This window comes from Python bivittatus, unplaced genomic scaffold (genome assembly GCF_059951505.1).
Source record: "Python bivittatus isolate LINGU-HERP-01145 unplaced genomic scaffold, Pbiv_v1 ctg000700_np1212, whole genome shotgun sequence".
Taxonomy (NCBI): Eukaryota; Metazoa; Chordata; class Lepidosauria; order Squamata; family Pythonidae; genus Python; species Python bivittatus.
In genome coordinates, this window is record NW_028277098.1 from 92,626,128 (window position 1) to 92,643,390 (window position 17,263).

At 37.4% G+C, this 17,263-nt stretch overlaps 1 long non-coding RNA gene across 1 annotated transcript; it reads right to left on the bottom strand.

The window, feature by feature from the left end:
• Positions 1-1,328: 1,328 nt before the first annotated feature.
• Positions 1,329-4,771, bottom strand: LOC148214273 (uncharacterized). Its single transcript, XR_015793475.1, has 3 exons — positions 4,619-4,771; positions 3,401-3,614; positions 1,329-1,405 (listed from the first exon to the last, which is right to left on the bottom strand). It is a non-coding gene; the product is annotated as an uncharacterized LOC148214273 (long non-coding RNA).
• Between the last annotated feature and the right edge of the window lie 12,492 nt (positions 4,772-17,263).

The window sequence follows — 17,263 nt, forward strand, 5'->3', positions numbered from 1 at the left end:
CAGGGTGGGACCTCGGCACGGGATTCACTTAACAATGGCAACAAGGACTGCTGGAGCGGCCGTCATTAAGAGGGGCAGTCATGTGATGCTTCACTTATCAACCCCTTCACTTTGCGATGGAGTTGCCAGTCCCAGTTAAGGTCCTTAAGTGAGGACTACCCGTATTGTTCCTAGTCAACAATTGTGCTGCCTAGTGCAAACCTGTTTGTAGTTGAAACAGGCAATTGTATTGGTCTCATCATTGTCAGAAAAAGTAGCCTGCTAAAGACTCAGATGCATAATTTTTGAGCCACAGGACATGGTAGTTCATCCTGTCTTGAGATCAAAATTTGGAATCCATTTTTTGGGGATAGAAGATGGCAACTGGAGAATGAGAAAGGTATGAATAGATCACAATATGAGTAGGAGATACAACAAGGAAATCAAATTCAAGTTGGCTAGTTAGGGGTAGTAGAGGACAAGAATAACCTTTTTAAAAGGTTGGGGGTTCTTTCCTGGCTTTTTTAGTATAATCAAGGTTCTGAGTTATTCATTGGACCACTCTCAATTTCTAAGATATGGATGGAAGAAGAAGAATATACCGTTTGGATAAAAACAATTACTATATATTTTTTTCCACATCTTCAAGGTTAGACTATCAGGGGAGACAGAAGTATTTCTGGTAGGACAACCCAGAAAAATCTGAAATATTGACAAATGGTCCACTAATAATACATTTTTAGAACAACTCTACAGTATTTGTAAGATGAAGACACACTTCTTTCAAAACAATCTAGCAGAGATATTAACAGATAGCCCTATTAAAAAGTTTGTACAGTAACTTTAATCCATTTTTTGAATTGGAAAGGGAAAACACATACACATATGTTGTTTGAGCCAGAAAGGAATTGATTTTGGTATCATGATTGCTCTCTCTCTCTCTCTCTCTCTCTCAGCTTTGATGTGGTTGATTTATGTTTATTATTTATATTTATTATTGCAAACCATCTGATATCTTGTATACATGGGCAGTATATAAATCTCATCACATACATACATACATACATACATACTGGCTAGTTGGACTTTCTTTCAAATGCTAACCAGTAGTGGAGGGTTTAATACCTATTGAAAAGGAGACTTATAAAAATAGAAGGATCACTCAGATGCAGGTGGACCAGGAATACTAAGCTAAACTAGATAATTCTGTGTCCATAAGGGGAAATCTCAATGTTCTGGCTTATTTGTATTGCATTTTAATATACACCATACCTGTGCACACTGCTGCAATATTGCGACCAGTAAATAATACAGGGCAAGAAGGAAAAGAGGATTCAAAGTCACTGGCCAGTTTAGGTGAGGATGAACGTGTAGTTTCCAAGGTGCTGTAATGTTTGTCTTAATAAGTGGCACCATGCCCAAGATCCTAAAGAAGAAGGTGGTAGAAAAGAAGCTGCTGAGATTTTTTTTTTTTTATGGAAACAGAAGAAGAAAAATAGTGACACAATATATTAGTCCACTAGCACATAATCATTACATAATGACTACAGCATCAACTCGACTTTCTTAATGGGCCCATGGCAAACTCACTTTCAGTGCAACAAGAAGCCGTAACATAGTATTGTTTATTACCATATTAACAAACCAAACTATTACAGCTTGTTCAGCTCTACCATGGTTAAAAAATCTTGGCTTTGTATTATACATAATACACAGATTAAAGGATTACAGTTCTGGATGGTGCCATCTCCAGTGGAAGGGGAAGGTCACAAAATGCTCTTCAGAACTACATGATACATTAACTTTCTTTTTCTGTCTGATGCTCCAATTTACTTTTGCAAGGATTAAAACAGAATTAAAAACTCAGACTCATACATGTTGGAGGAGTGGATTAATGGAACTGATTCCTCAAAATCTAACTTTATCCCTAACCAACTGTTCACAAGTATCATGTTGATAGAGGATTAAGGAGTTTCTCTGTGTCCCCTCTTTGGCCCTCACTCTACCTGGTCTTTTTTTTTAAAGGATTGCTAATCTGAGGTCATATCCTTCTACCTTTCTTCCCAGGCATACAAAAACAGAGCACATGTTCTTGGACTCTCTTCCTGATAGGATGTAGTAATGTAGGTATTAGGCTTTGCCTATGTATATGTAGAGGAGAACAGAGATGGCCCTGAAGAAGTTATCGAACATGTGTTGGAGAAATATCAGTTTAGCCTGAGAAGGGAGGAGGGAGTCAGAAGAAACTCAAAATTGCCCAGCTTTGATTCTCTTGCACAGCGTTACTCAACCTTGGGAACTTTAAGATGTGTGGACTGGGGAATTCTGGGAGTTGAAGTCCACACATCTTAAAGTTCCCAAGGTTGAGAAACACTGTTCTTGGGTATAAGAGGGAGTGAAAGGGAAACAGTATCAGGGTCCCAGGTTTCTCTTATTATACCTTGTAATAATAAAGTAGAGTTCCAGTAGACTTTGCCGAGCCTGTTTCCTGATCTGGCTACTTCAAAGGAGTGGCATTAATCTTGAAAACCTGACAGAGTTGCTCTCCTTCCCTCTCCCCCAAATGATACCGAAGAAAATAAAAATGGGGCAATCTTGAGCTTCTTTTTCACTTCTCCTCCCTTCCCAAGCTAAGCTGGTATTACCATAATGGTTGCCGAATACCTTCTTCGGAGCCATCTCCAAAGTCTTTTACATTCTATGATGTGTTTTCTGTTATAATTATAAAACTATATAACTTTCTGTTATAGTTACAAAACCTGATTAGGCTCCTGCTGTCAGGAATGCTCACACTCACATAAAGAAAATGTCAATCTCAAATAAAACACAATTTTAAAAAAATGAAAAACTCCCTGAATCTGCAAATTCTACTGCTTCAAGTCTATTTCAAGCTTCTGCTTTTAGGCACCCATCATATCTGCTGGACTTGAATTCTTAAAATTCCTGTCAAGTATAGAAAAACTTCAGAATTTTGATCCAACACATCTGAAGGGTACCAGCAAGTTGGAACATCTGTTCTGCTTCCTAATTCAGTGTAATATGTGTAACAATTTCCTCTGAATAGAACCAGCTCAAATAATAATTTGCAAGTACTTAAATGTGAATGAACAAAACTACAATCCTATTACTTAAGATGGTTCTGCGGGTAATTTAGATGTGCATGTGAATAATCTCAGGAAGCACTGAGAACTGGTAGCTTTCCAGGATAAGGATCTCGAAGCGATACGGTGAATGCAAGGTATTCATTTGAGATCCATTGTCTTACTTTGTATAATATTCCTGTCCTTATCTATTGCTTTTATTACCTTCTGCCAAAAGCAGTCCCCAAAGTGACTGAGATAATCAAACATAAATAAAATAAGCATACTCAGTTGTGGTTTCACCTTCGTGTTTTTCTCATCTGTGAGATTTATGGTTTTACCTGACATAAATGACTTCTGCAGAAACCAAGGCCTGGGAGTACGGCAGTTGGTACAAGTAAAAAGCAGTGATGTGTCCCGCGGAAAATATTGCAAGAAAAACACACAAACTATTGAAGAGAACTGGGCTGATTGGACGATCGCAGGACCACCAGGTGCACAGGCCCAGGAAGGCAAAGAAATAAACTGCTGAGCATGCAGAAGGTAGGATTATACCTAAGGATAAGGAAATACGGTTTTCTTGGTAATAAGGTCCAGTTTATACACGTTGGAGAATCATTGCAGAATTGAGAACTCCCCCACAGAAGTAAAAGCTCTCTGAAAATAATAAAATAATATAAATTAATTAATTAATTAATTAATTAATTAAAATAAAATAAAATAAAATAAAATGGAATACAGGTAGTCCTTGTGTACTGACTGTCACATTTAATGACTGTTTGACGTTATGACAGTGTAAAAAAGACAACTTTGCGACCAGTCCTCGCATTTACAACCGTTGCAGCATCCCATGGTCATGTGATCACCATTCAGGTGCTTTGCAACCGGCATGCATTTACAACCATCACAGCATCCCGTGGTCATGTGATTGCCATTTGTCTGCTTCACAACCAGTTTCTGACAAGCAGAGTTAATGGAGAATGCAGAAGTAACATTGCAAGTCATGGTCACGTAATGTTTCGCTTAATGACCATGGTAATTCACTTAATGATCAAATGGGAAGTGACATCATACACCAGTTGTGGTCATGTGATTTTCTGCTTAGCAACCGTGGGGCTTACAATGGAGTTGCTGGTCCCAACTGTGGTCATTAAGCAAGGACTATCTGTAAGAGGCACCCTCCAAATCAGATTGGAGAAGTCTGCAACAACATGGTAGACATGGGAAAGGCATGGGTGAAAAGCAAAAGCCAGACTGGCTGATACTTCCAAGTTATTACTGCTTAATGGGCCAAGCTTGTCATTTGTGACTTCTCCATGTTGAAGGAAGAGCCATCATTGTTAACCGAAAAGGGTTACGGCTAGCAGACCAGGAGATGCCTCTTTTTGAGCAATCCATTCGGTATAATTTATACTGTTTTGTCATATAATACACCCCAATGCTATATCCAAATTTTAAAATTACAAAGATCACCTTCCTCTTTTTTCCTCTTGTGGGAGCACTAAGTTGTACTCAGGGTCCAGCCCAACTGTGCCATAAATATGTGAAATAACTTGTACCTGCTGAGCCTAACAGAAGCACAACCAAGACTTTGCCAGTAGTTCCAAGTGTGTCTTCACAAAGAATCTCCAGGCCTGTTAGGAGCAAAGTGAATTTCAGAAGGAAACCTGAATGGCTGTATCCCAAATCATCCTTTTCAAATGGACAATCAATTTCTGTATCCTCAGTATCTTCAGTTTCTGCTTCAGATTCCTGCGAACATGGAATATATTGATCAAGAACCAATGCTCAACAGGAGCAGCAAAGCCATTGGACAACAGGAGAGCCAGAGATTCTGTTACAATTCTGTATTGTTATTAAGGAACTGTTGTTTCCCCAAACAAGGCACTTTAAAAAAATCCAATCGGATTTTTATGGAACATTTCATTTTCCTATGGACTGATAACCTATCAACAAATGATTAGGGCTGGGTTGATGTGCCAGTGTATTCAATAAATCTGTGTTGTCATATTTTTAAAAATAGGCAAAAAGAAAAACTATTTTCTTATCTGATAAGTGCGGAAAAGTCTATCTACTTTTGCAAGCAATGTGAGAAATTAGGCATATCTAGCATACAGTAGATGTTTCTTCCTGCATTCTTCAATGAATACAACATTTGTTTAATACAGATCTATCTAGTGAATGCAAGTTTTTCTCTTTTTTAATGCGGTCTTTTTAAAAAGTATTTTTAGCCTGTAGTTATGTTTATACTTTACTCCAGCCCCACTAAATTTAGTCAGATTTATTTCTGATTAAATATGCATAGCACAGGGCTGGTGAGTCCAAAATCAGACATTTGCACACTATGTTGCTGCCATTTAATTATAAGGATGTACACAATGATTACTAGATAGTTAAAGTTATGATATAAAAGCCAAATGATTCATTTGGTGAATTATTTCCATTTCCCACCCTTTCCCTTCCTGTATTTGATTGATTGATTGATTGATTATGTGCCATTTCCCGCACATCACAGTATGGTAAGCCTCAATATATGTAATCATGGTTCAGTGAATAATTGAGCCATAAACTGCAAAGTCTGAGCTAAAAACTCACCAACTAACCAGCCATGCTGTGGTTTAGCAGATCGTGGGAATGAGATTATGATTCATGTTATTTATATTTGACAGTGACAACACTTTATGAAACTAACTCAGTTTCCTGGATTTGCATGACATACTCGTGCATGTGTGTGATGCATATAAAGAGGGGACGGAGCTTTGATTGCACAGTTGTGGCAACCTTTTGACTTTTTTTTGACCTACCCACCCCGATGAATAGACTGGATGCACTGAAATAAAAACGAATCACACAGGTTAAAATAGCACAATGTACAAGGCTAAATGTGGTTGCTAGTTTATGGTTCAGAATGTCATGTGAACCAAGCTACTGAGTGTTTCTATAATAAAGGATAACAGAAGACCCCTCCCAATCGTCAAACAGTTTCTGTTACGCCAAGAAATGCAGCATCTCTACCGTCTCGTTCACCTCTTCTTCCTCATCACAAGAGAATAGATCTTGGTTTCCAGACTGAGGCTCACTTCTCTGGCTGTTGAGTTTCACCATTTTATTGCAAAGCAGAGTGAAGGTCAGACCAGCAAGAAACATTCCAATGTCGGGAGCCAAAAGACGGGTGATGTTTCCAGCATCAAGCCTGCTAAACCTACAGGGTATATGGTTTGTTAGTATTTTGTAAAGCTAAGATTTTCCCAGTCCAGTGGGAGAAAGTTCTCTTTTTATGCTCCATTTGCAGTGGATCAGATTCTGATTTAGGCAGAGCAGCACAAGCTTTTCTTTAATCCCTGCAGCTCAAGGAGCTGGAGAGTCTCTCACACCCTCCAGGTGCATTTTAAATCCACATGCCGGGAAATAAATTCTACTCATATCAATAGGATTTAGATCCAGGTTCTCTACTGAGGAGAGAGATGCCAAGCACCAGCTGCTTAGTTTGTATTACAGTTAAAGTTGTCCTTTCTGCATTCAAATACCCTCCTATCCCGCACCTTATAGAGAAACCTTCCTCAGTCTGGTGACCTTAAGAAGTATTAAACTTTAATTCCCATAATTAGGGCTACCACTACAGAAATCTAGACAATCATAGGATGGCAGCAGAGAGACACAGAAAACTAATTATTTGCTGCCATCTACAGGTCTGCTGAAGATTTGAAAACCAAATCTAGTAGCTGGAATTACAATAAAATGTCATTAGCACTAGTGGCTGGGGACTTGACCATCCTGGAAGGTACCAATTCGGCAGACAATGGGTTTGCAGAATAAGAGCATAGCACTGGAGTTTTAACCTCCCAAACATTCACAGCACAATTTAAAAGCATCCTCTTAATTTCTGCTGACTTTCTGATGATTTCTTACCCTTCAGCTTCCAGAGGAAAGTGCAAAGAACATCATAGAACTAATATCCTGCCCCACCCCACCCAAACTACCACCATATAACAAAAATCCCCTCTATCTTCATGCTACACAGAAAGAAAACAAAAATGGTGGGCACGTACCCTCCCTTTCTTTTCAATACATGTATTTGCCACTAGGTGCATATCCCAAAAGCTGTGACCATTATTGCAAATTGCTCTGGTGGTTGGATTGGGAGAAAGGGGATACTTTCTAGTAAGGAACAGGATGTTGAACCTCTGATGGAGGGAAGATAGAGAGAGAAATCCCTTACTTGAACCTGGGAGCCAAGTGATGGGGTAAGGTAAGAGTTCCAGCTAGTGGGAAAACAGATTGCCTGCCAGGTCTGCAATCAAGAGTTTCAAAGGAAAATACTAGCTACAGAATACTGGTGGAGAGTCATTAATGTATTGACTCATTTCCTCAAAACAGACAGCATCATGAGTTCAATTAGGGCTAGAGCCAATCCCAAAGTGGTGCAAAGTGGAAGTGTCCTTAGAAGCTTGCATAATGAAGATGGAACAACCCAGAATGGGTCACTAAACAACTCACACCAGTGAAGCTACTACAAACAGATCCAGTGCATAGGACTGGGGTTCCAGTCCAGGAGGATCACAAGCTATGCCAGAGATACAAACGGGGAGTCAAAAATGCCAGTTACCAAAAACTGAAGCAGATGCACCATACGCTTATTTTAGATAAGTTTCCCAAAGATTGAGGAACAGGCAGCTGAAGTCTTGAGCTTTCCTTGTGACCTTCTAGGACCTCTGGAAACTGGTTAGCAATGGAACAGGAAGGCTTGTCTGCCATTATTGATATTTATAAGAAGGAACCACTTACACAGCTTTTGAGGAATTGAACTGATGCATCATCATGCTAAAGAAAAAGCAATCTCCCTTTTTAAAGTTCACCTTTAATTCATTTTTCTTGGAATCATTTATATGGATGCAATTGTAGCTATTATTTTGTTGGGTAGTATTATGATTTGTTTTGTTTATTTTTCCTTAACACTATTATTATAATTGGTCCATGTCTTGCCCCAGCTTTGACTAGTTATTGGCTGTTTTAATTCGTTTATATTTCCCATGGACATTTTAAAGGTTACAGATGTTTTTTGTTTGGTTTGTAGACTGCCATGAGTCTGCATTGATACAGTGCAATCAGAGACTTCATGCTGTTTTCATGGCAGCAGTAAAGCAGAGGTTTCCCATTCCATCCTTCTGGCATTTTATTTTAATTCTCAGTCTAAATTACAGCCCTAAAATTTTCTGGCGAGCCCCACCAAAGTATTAACTGGATCCAATTCCATTTGCTTTTTGAGATCTGTCATGGTTTGGTAACTGTCTAGATGTCCAGTCACAACACTAGCATCGTCTATACTACCTTGGCAGGTCAGGCAACCTGTCCTCAAGTTGTCTGTCCACCAGAAGCTAAATACTGTGGAGTCCTTAGGGTTCTCTGAGCTTGGTTGTTTTCCTGCAGACGTTTTGTTACCCAGCTAGGTAACATCTTCAGTGTTCTGAAGATGTTACCTAGCTGGGTAACGAAACGTCTGCAAGAAAACAACCAAGTTCAGAGAACCCCAAGGATTCCACAGTTCAGCCCTGAGCTACATATATTCTCTTCTATTGCTAAATACTGTAGACACCAAGTGTTATTGCTTCAGCAGTCATGCATAATGTCATCTTTCTGATAGTCATATTACACACAGCCCTTTCAGGTTCCCATATTCCCAGGTCTAATTCATCATACAAGGAATAAGGAGCAGCTTCTCCCTCAGGGGATGAGTAGAGAGGATTAAAAAGGTCAAGATGTCAGTTGTGACCAAGAGATCAAAGCACTACCTTTTTTACATGTGCCACATGTGCAATGCATGTCAGAAAGGAGTAGGGCTTCAGTTGCACAGTTGTGGCTCCCATCTTGACTTTTCTGAGCCCCCTATCTACAGACACCCCTATTGTCCCCTCCCAATTCATGCTGTAACATCAATGAAGGTCCAGCTGTCCACAGATACAATTTTGATTTATCTGCAGCAAGGAGACTTTGCTTACATATGAATGTTTCCACACAAAATGGAACACTGCACTGAGGGAATGTAGTCAACTGGTCCCTAAGGCAGTATGCAATGAATGCATAAATCTGAAAGCCAGCAGCCATCCAGGGTGTCTGCTGACTGTGGTAAAAAAAATCATCAGTGATGGCCGTGATGGTGCAGTCGAAGCTCTGTGACACACATAAAAAATGGGCTGAGCTTCAATTGCACCGTCATGGTTGCTACCTTGACTTTTTCAACCATGCTCTGTGGACACCCTTGCCCACTCCCACCCCACAATAAAGACAGGCAATTGAATTAAAATCTTACCGTACAACACCAAAATGAGACAGCACTTCCTCCCAAAAAAAATCTAGGAAAGAAAATATGGTGGTTTGAAACAGCCATTATATTCCATCCCACAATGTCTTTTAACAAATTGTTTGTACTGAAAAATGTATATCTTGGTGGAATTGGGGTGTGTGTGTGTTTGTGTGTGTGACGTATTTTCCCCCCTTCCTTCTTTGCACTTTGCTGGATTGTGTTACTGGCAAAATGTTTAAAATAAAGAATTGGCAATCTTTCATATGAATCTCCTAGAATTTTGAAATTGGCAAGGAAATAAATGCAAAACAAATGTAAGAACAAGGTTATTCAGACCAATTCAAATTAAAATCAATTTATACAAACTTCAAGGACATGTCACCATGAATGACTGAATTTCTGATGACAAATATTTCTAATATGTGATAAGTTTAGAATGGCCTCATATCCCCCAAACCAAAAAATAACTTTATCCCCAAATGACGCTTTTAAAAACATTTGTGTCTGCTTTTGAATAAAGCAACTTTGAGCTTTTTGTAAGATGTTCTAATTCAAGAAAAGGACAAAAACTCCAAACATAAAGAAACAATTTCCCAGTTGTTCAGGTTTAAAAATAAGCTTGGACAGAACTAGACATGATTTTTTTATCTGTTAAAAGCCTGCTAGAATCACTACCCTTTCTTCAAAGAGGAATTTAACACTACATCTCACTAAAGCCTATGCACACAAAATTTACCCTGTTTATCTATAGAGATACTGTACAACAATGATGTAGCACCATTTTGAATTTCTCAAATTTTAAACATTACCTCAGAACAGATTTTTTTGTAAAAACAAAAAAGGGTTGATTTCAATTCTCTTCTCACCAAAATAACTTCAAATCAATCTTAAAATATAATTGAAATGAAATCATTTTAAGGTGGGCATTATCGGCTGATAAAATGGATCCTCCCAATTCAAAACACAGCTACACCCCATTTAAGATGCAATGTTTGTATGTATTTAATTGCACACCTTCATTAATGTGACTGCACCATTCAGAGAAGCTAACAACGGTCAAAATGAATCCAAATTAAAATCTTTTAAAAGAAAAGCAAAAACAAAAAGAACTAATCAAAACGAGACCTAACTAAAGCAGGCAGATGCAGCAGCTGACATATTAAAAAAAAATTACATTGTCTGTGGAACAATGCCTCTCTAAGTAGGAAAGTCTTAACCAGTTGGTGACAAATTATCAGAGATGGTGGCAGATGGTGACAAATGGCATCCCAAGCCACGAAATTGCACCATTCTGGTCCAATTATCAATAATGCTAGTTGTACACTAAAAAGACCAAGCAGTTAGTTTGTACACTAAAAAGACTCTGGAATAGAGTGCAGTCCTATCCTCGTCTATGTTCTTCCTGACCAGAAGCACATCTGTCTTGCCTTAGGTTGAAAGCTCAATCCTCAAACTTATTTTCATGCTCCTACTTACAAGTAAAATATTAATATATTATTAATATAGCATCTCTCTTATTCATTCACAAAAGGAATGAAGTATTGACCACATTCAGACAATATGCCTGACAGAATCAGCTGTTTTGGGGCCAACTGACTCATCTCCATGCAGGGACACACAGAATCATAGGTGACTCAATCTTTTTTTTTAAAGTCCTCCCATCCACCACCAAGAAGGCTGATGTTCAAGCACTTTTATTTCTGAACTAAATAAATAAATAAACAACAAATAAAATACTGGTCCAATTCAGATTGGTGGCACTAAGGACAGGATCTGATGAGCTTATCCACTCCCATTCTTTTCTGCCCCTTTTCCCACACACACATGTAGCAGCAAAATTGTATGACAAATAAAATAATAGAAGAGATAATGTCCCTTGGAGCCCAATTTTTGTAAGGCCGCTGTAGGAATTTGTCTCCATTTCAGAGCAGTTAAGCTTCTCAACCCTGTTCACACAACACAACTTACTGAGGAAAGTTAACTTACGGCCAGCATATATATTACAAAAAGAAAAAGAAAATAAATGATATTGAAATGACAACATACTGTATTAATGGACAATGCGGCCATACAAAAAGCATTTTATCAATATTATTCCAAGCTGTATAAAGGAAGTGACATCTCTCTAGAGAAAATGGTTGATAGCTAAGGAAACAAAATTTACTGAGGATTACAGAGGAACAGAGACAGATTATGAATTGACCTATAACAATAAGGGAAGTTTCTGAAGCTATAAAAAAGATTAAACCAGGAAAGGTGCCTGGACCAGATGGATTATCAGGTTTTTATTATAGATGATTTGAGGATGAACTTTTACAACCTTTACAAAACACGATGAACTCTGTCCTACAGGGAGGAAAGATGCCAGAGAGTTGGAAAGAGGCCAATATAGCATTAATACCCAAAGAGGGACAAGATTTGACTTTGGCAAGAAACTGCTGATATAACTATCATGTTAAGATGGGAGAAATTACAACTGTCATTGCTGGGGAGAATTTCTGTCATAAAAATAAATGTCTTGCCTAGAATGATGTTTTTGTTTCAGACAATACCTGTTTTGACAACTGATGCATCATTTAAACAGTGGCAGAAGGATATATCTAAATTTGTGTGGCAGGGGAAAAACCCATGAGTTAAATATAAGGTGTCACAAGATGCAAAAGAAAGAGAAGGATGGGGTTTACCTGATTTGAAATTGTATTTTGCAGCTTGCTGTTTGGTTTAGATGAAAGAATGGGTGCTGCTGAGAAAAGGTTTTTTGAGTTAGAAGGACATGACCTGAGATTTGGGTGGCATGGATATTTGTGGTATGATAAAGTCAAGGTTAATGTGGAGTTTAAAAATCATTATGTTAGACATGCCATATTGAGAATATGGCATAGATACAAACCCAGGCTGTCCCTGAAAACACTTTTGTGGCTCTCAGCACAAGAAGCATTTTATAGACGAGAAATAATACGCAAACATAAATGGCTAATTTATCATGAGATACTAGAATTTTGTCAAGGGGAATATAAAATAAAATCAAGAGAAGAACTGGTGGCAGAGGGATATAGTTCTTATTTAGTTATTAGAAAGATTTAAAGTAGACAAAAAAGTCTATGGTTTTGAACATTGTAAGACTGTGTTTGAAATAGAATTGTGTACAAATGATGAACATGTAATTGCTAAAATGTATAAACTTTTATTGAAATTTGAAACAGAAGAAGAACAAGTGAAAGAATGTAAGATAAAGTGAACAGAAAATTTTGGTTATATTATACAGATGGAATAATGGGAAAATATGTGGTTGAAAGGATTGAAATTTACACAATGTCACAATCTCAAAAAGAATTTTTATAATACGATGTACCATTGGTGTTATTTCACCAGAGGAATTGTCTAGAATGTATAAAGGCACTTCAAATTTATGTTGGAAATGTGTACAACAAGAAGGGACATTTTATCATGTTTGGTGCACATGTAAAAAAGCTAGAAAATTTTGGATTCAAGTACACAGACTAATTCAGAGGATTTTAAAGATTAATATACAAATGAGACCAGAGGTTTTTCTTTTGGGATTGATGGACAAACAGTTGGGAAAATGTCATGGAACTTTGTTTTTGTATATGATAATTATTGTATGCACAAAGATGGAAATATTCGACACTACCCACGAGGGAGGAATGGTTGGTGAAGATGATGGAACTTGCTGAGATGGCTAAATTGACTTCTTTGATCGGAAAAAAGACATTATCTATGTTTATTGCTGACTGGAAATCCCTTATGGACTTTTTGCATAAAACAAAAAAAATGAACTTATGATTTATGGTTTTGATGATTAGACAGGATAAATTATAGAAAGAAGTTATGCTATAACCATAGAGAAAGAGGTAAATTTATAATTGTACTTATAACTGCTGTAAAGAAGATTGGAAACTACTTCTTTGTACCTTTTTTCTTTCCTTTCTATTTTCCTTTCCCTTTTTCCCCTTTCTTGTACTTTTAGCTTTCTCTTTGACTCCTTTCTTTTTTTCTTTTTCTTACTTTATATTAGTTTGTATTAGTTTTTATCTTCCTTTTTAAAAATCTTTAATACAATTTTATATATTTATTTATATATATATAAAATTTTATATAAATAAAGGTTAAACGCTTTTAGCCCAAAATATAGCTCTGGGACTATTTGAAGGTAAATTAATATATATTATACATACATACATACATACATACATACATATGTATGTATATATATATATATATAATTTACCTCCAAATAGTCCCAGAGCTATATTTTGGGCTAAAAGCGTTTAACCTTTATTTTACAAGATTATAGTCAGCTCCTATTGGCAAGGCACACTAAGTCCTGGTGACCCAGTTAATTATGTTGTGCAAAAAACATTATTTATACATTGTTCCAAGTCTGATCTCTAGTTGTAACGCTTTTTGCCCCTAGAATTAATTATTGCTGTGGAATTTTGAACTAATCTGTACCGTTAAATGGCAAGTAGTAGAAAGCAATTTGAAAAGCCATTTGTAACACAAGGGAAGTGAAGCTGGTATAACCGATGGCTCTAAGCAACTGCCCAGTGAACCCTGAAAGACAAAAGTGTAAACATTATTTTCAAGGACTTAAAACATTTCTGTTCCATCCCACAATCCCAATTTTAAAAATAAATTGCAAGAGAGAAGCAAAATCCTACAATTTAAAAAGTTGACTTGTAAATCACAATGGCACTATTTATGCGAGAATAAATATCTGCCTTCCAGAATAGGACTGATGACAAAGGGACATCTAGCCAATTAAAGACAAGTGTGTGTAGATAAATAAAATTAGTCACAGATTTTCAGACCAATGCTGAAATAATGCAGTGGTTCTTAAATCATGATCCAGAGCATGTTGTGGTTCCTTAGAAGTTTTCTCAGGAAATGTTCTGAGGCAAGAGCAATAAGTGCAGATCAGAGCCAATAAAAATGCACGTCCTCATGCTATCGATGGCTTCTGCCATTTATACAGAGCAACAACATCTGCATTCAAATTTACAAAGGATACTGCCCCAGAATCCTTTGCAATGCTCCACTATACCATAGCAGTCATACAAGGATTCCACAGGCAAAGGGCAATCTCTGAAGATAGAAAGTCTGAGAAAATATGAAGACCCAAGAGTAGACAATATGTTGAGAATCAAACATTTTGGTCACCTAGACCCCATATGCTAGATCTTCTGCCTGCATATGTTTTCTAAGACAGATGTGTGGATGCAAACACAAGGATTAAAGTGCAGCACATTCCCTTGAAAGTTATTACTATAAACGGAGAAATAATTTGTATTATTTCTGACACTCAGGACATATAGAAAGATGATTTGGAGTTATCGCTTAATATCGCTTTTTTTCCCCTGCTTTACTATCTCATCTTTGTCCTCATGTATGTGGGAGATATAGAGGAAAAGAAGGAATATCGCATGTTTACAGGTTACAGGTCTTCATTATTTCAACATCCTTCAGGCCAGTTAAAATTCAGTTATAACTGCCCACTTAGCTCTTGATAATTTTCATTATTTTCCTTGCCATCTTGAAAGTACAAAGCAGGCATGGTTTTTCACATATCTAGTGGCTGATACACAACTCTGCAATTCAACTCTATTATTTCTGCTTCTGTTTACTAATCTGAATCACCCAGCAGCTGTGCACGAACGACTTGACAGCTTGTCTCATTTCATTCATCTTTCTAATTGTATACTATAATTAACCTGAGTGCACCAATAGAAGCGAATATGTGTAGCTCAGGGTTGAACTGTGGAGTCCTTGGGGTTCTCTGAGCTTGGTTGTTTTCTTGCAAACATCTTTCTGTGAAACATTCAGTGAAGATGTTCGCTAGTCAGGTAATGAAACGTTTGCAAGAAAACAACCAAGCTCAGAGAACCCCAAGGACTCCACAGTAACCTCAGTGCAGTTCAACATGCTATAGTCAACATGGTACGGTCAAATGCGTTGGGACGATGATTCCTAGAATTCCATAGGTATTGGGCTGTTGGCAATACTGGCTGTAGAACATGGAGGTTGTAATCCTTACATATCTGGAGGGCATCAAATTAGGAAAGGGGGACCAGGATTTCGTGGATGTTTGCCTACCTTGCATCGTAGTAGCATTTGGCCTGGGGCACAGTGGCAGAATTAGCAGGAAGATGAGGTAGACCAGAGATAGCGCATTGTATCTGAAAGCTATAGCTGTGAAAATAGCCAAACGTTATTCTAACATTGTGCAATTTTACTATAATACCACTAATTTATCACATAGTAAATAAGAAACATAGGAAGTTAAGGCACACATCTTGTCTTTTTAGCTAATGTTTGTTTGCTCCAAAATACTCTATGTTATTAGCCAGCTGCTCATTTTCTCTGGAAATGCAAAGGACTTCACCCAGATTTCTCCATGCCAATTACATGTAGCCAGTTCAGGGGCAAATGTCTCTGAAATGGTCTTTGGTTATCTAAAACTATTAGGGCTATTTTAAACAGTTGACAAATGAAAAATATCCAGTGTGGAATATATTTAAGAGATATTGATTAATTTTATAGGTAGTTAAAATTTAAGCAATGTTAAATATACATGAGAGCATACCTTGTCTAATAAGGCTTACAGACCCATCTTACGCTTCTGGAGAATATTTATTTTATTTATTCATGCTTTTAATTAAATTTTAATTTATGGCTTTCTTTTGTTCCCTGCCTCCCTCCTTCCCACCTTCCTCTTTTTATATTGCTCACGTTTTAGTGTAACTGTCAACATACCACATAATTAGTTCTTTGGCCCCCCCCCCAATTGCTTGTCTACCTATGACTTGGGACTTTTTCCATGCAAAACATGGGTTTCACCATGCTGTAGTTCTTCTTCTGAAGTTTTTGCTTTAACCGCAGACCTGTGATTGCAATTAAGCCTTTCAGACATTTAAATACTGGCTGCATTTTTTCTTTTTGCATAAAAACATGGGATATCCCACTGAATTTAGTTGGACTTCCGCATAAACATGCATGTGATTGCACTCATACAAACAGCTATTTTCTAGCAATCCTGAGAGCCTGTCAATTTGGTTATAAAAGGTAAAGTCTTCTCCAGGTTGAGTTGTCTCTGATGACTGCATGCCATGTTGTTTTCTTGGCAGCAGTACAGAAGTGGTTTGCCATTGCTTCTTCCTGGGAAGGTCTTGCATTAAGCCCTGCGATTCCCAACTAGCACTAATCAGATTAACTAACCGGTACTTACTAGTTTAGTCAAACTCAACTAAAAGCTGTATCCACCCTTTTATTATGAATTTCTTGATTCGTCTAACATTTAGAGAAATGTACTTGCTTCCTCTTATCAAAACAAGACCACAAGCCTACCTTTTAATGGAACTCTAGAAGAGTTTGTAAATTTTCAGTCTGAAGAAATATACAGTACTTCCAGCCAGCTGTTCCTTCTGGGCAAACATTCCAGTATCACCTTCCATTTTGTTTTCTTCTTCCACTGACACTAAATATTTCACGGCTACCGAGCATAGTTTGTGAGATATCTGTTGCCTTTTTGCCTATTATATGCTTTACTACTCTGTTTTGTGTGTGCTGTATTTCCTTTCTATTTTACATTGTAGTTAAAATCAGGTACCTTCAAAATCACCCTCTGGGGTTCCTTTGCATGACAAATAGCATATAAATATATATTTTTAAATAAATAAATACAAAACGTTAAGTCAAAGCAAACAGCCAATTCTCATCCTTCTATGAATAGATCTAATTTCCTTCTCCTGTCATTTTCTGCATCTCATCTACATATTCTGGAACGTTTAATGCTTTCAATGAAATTGATTTTTTAAATTTCAGCTATGATAAACAGAATCTTGAAACTATTAGAAGCCACAGTCCTTATCTCCTTGATCTATAT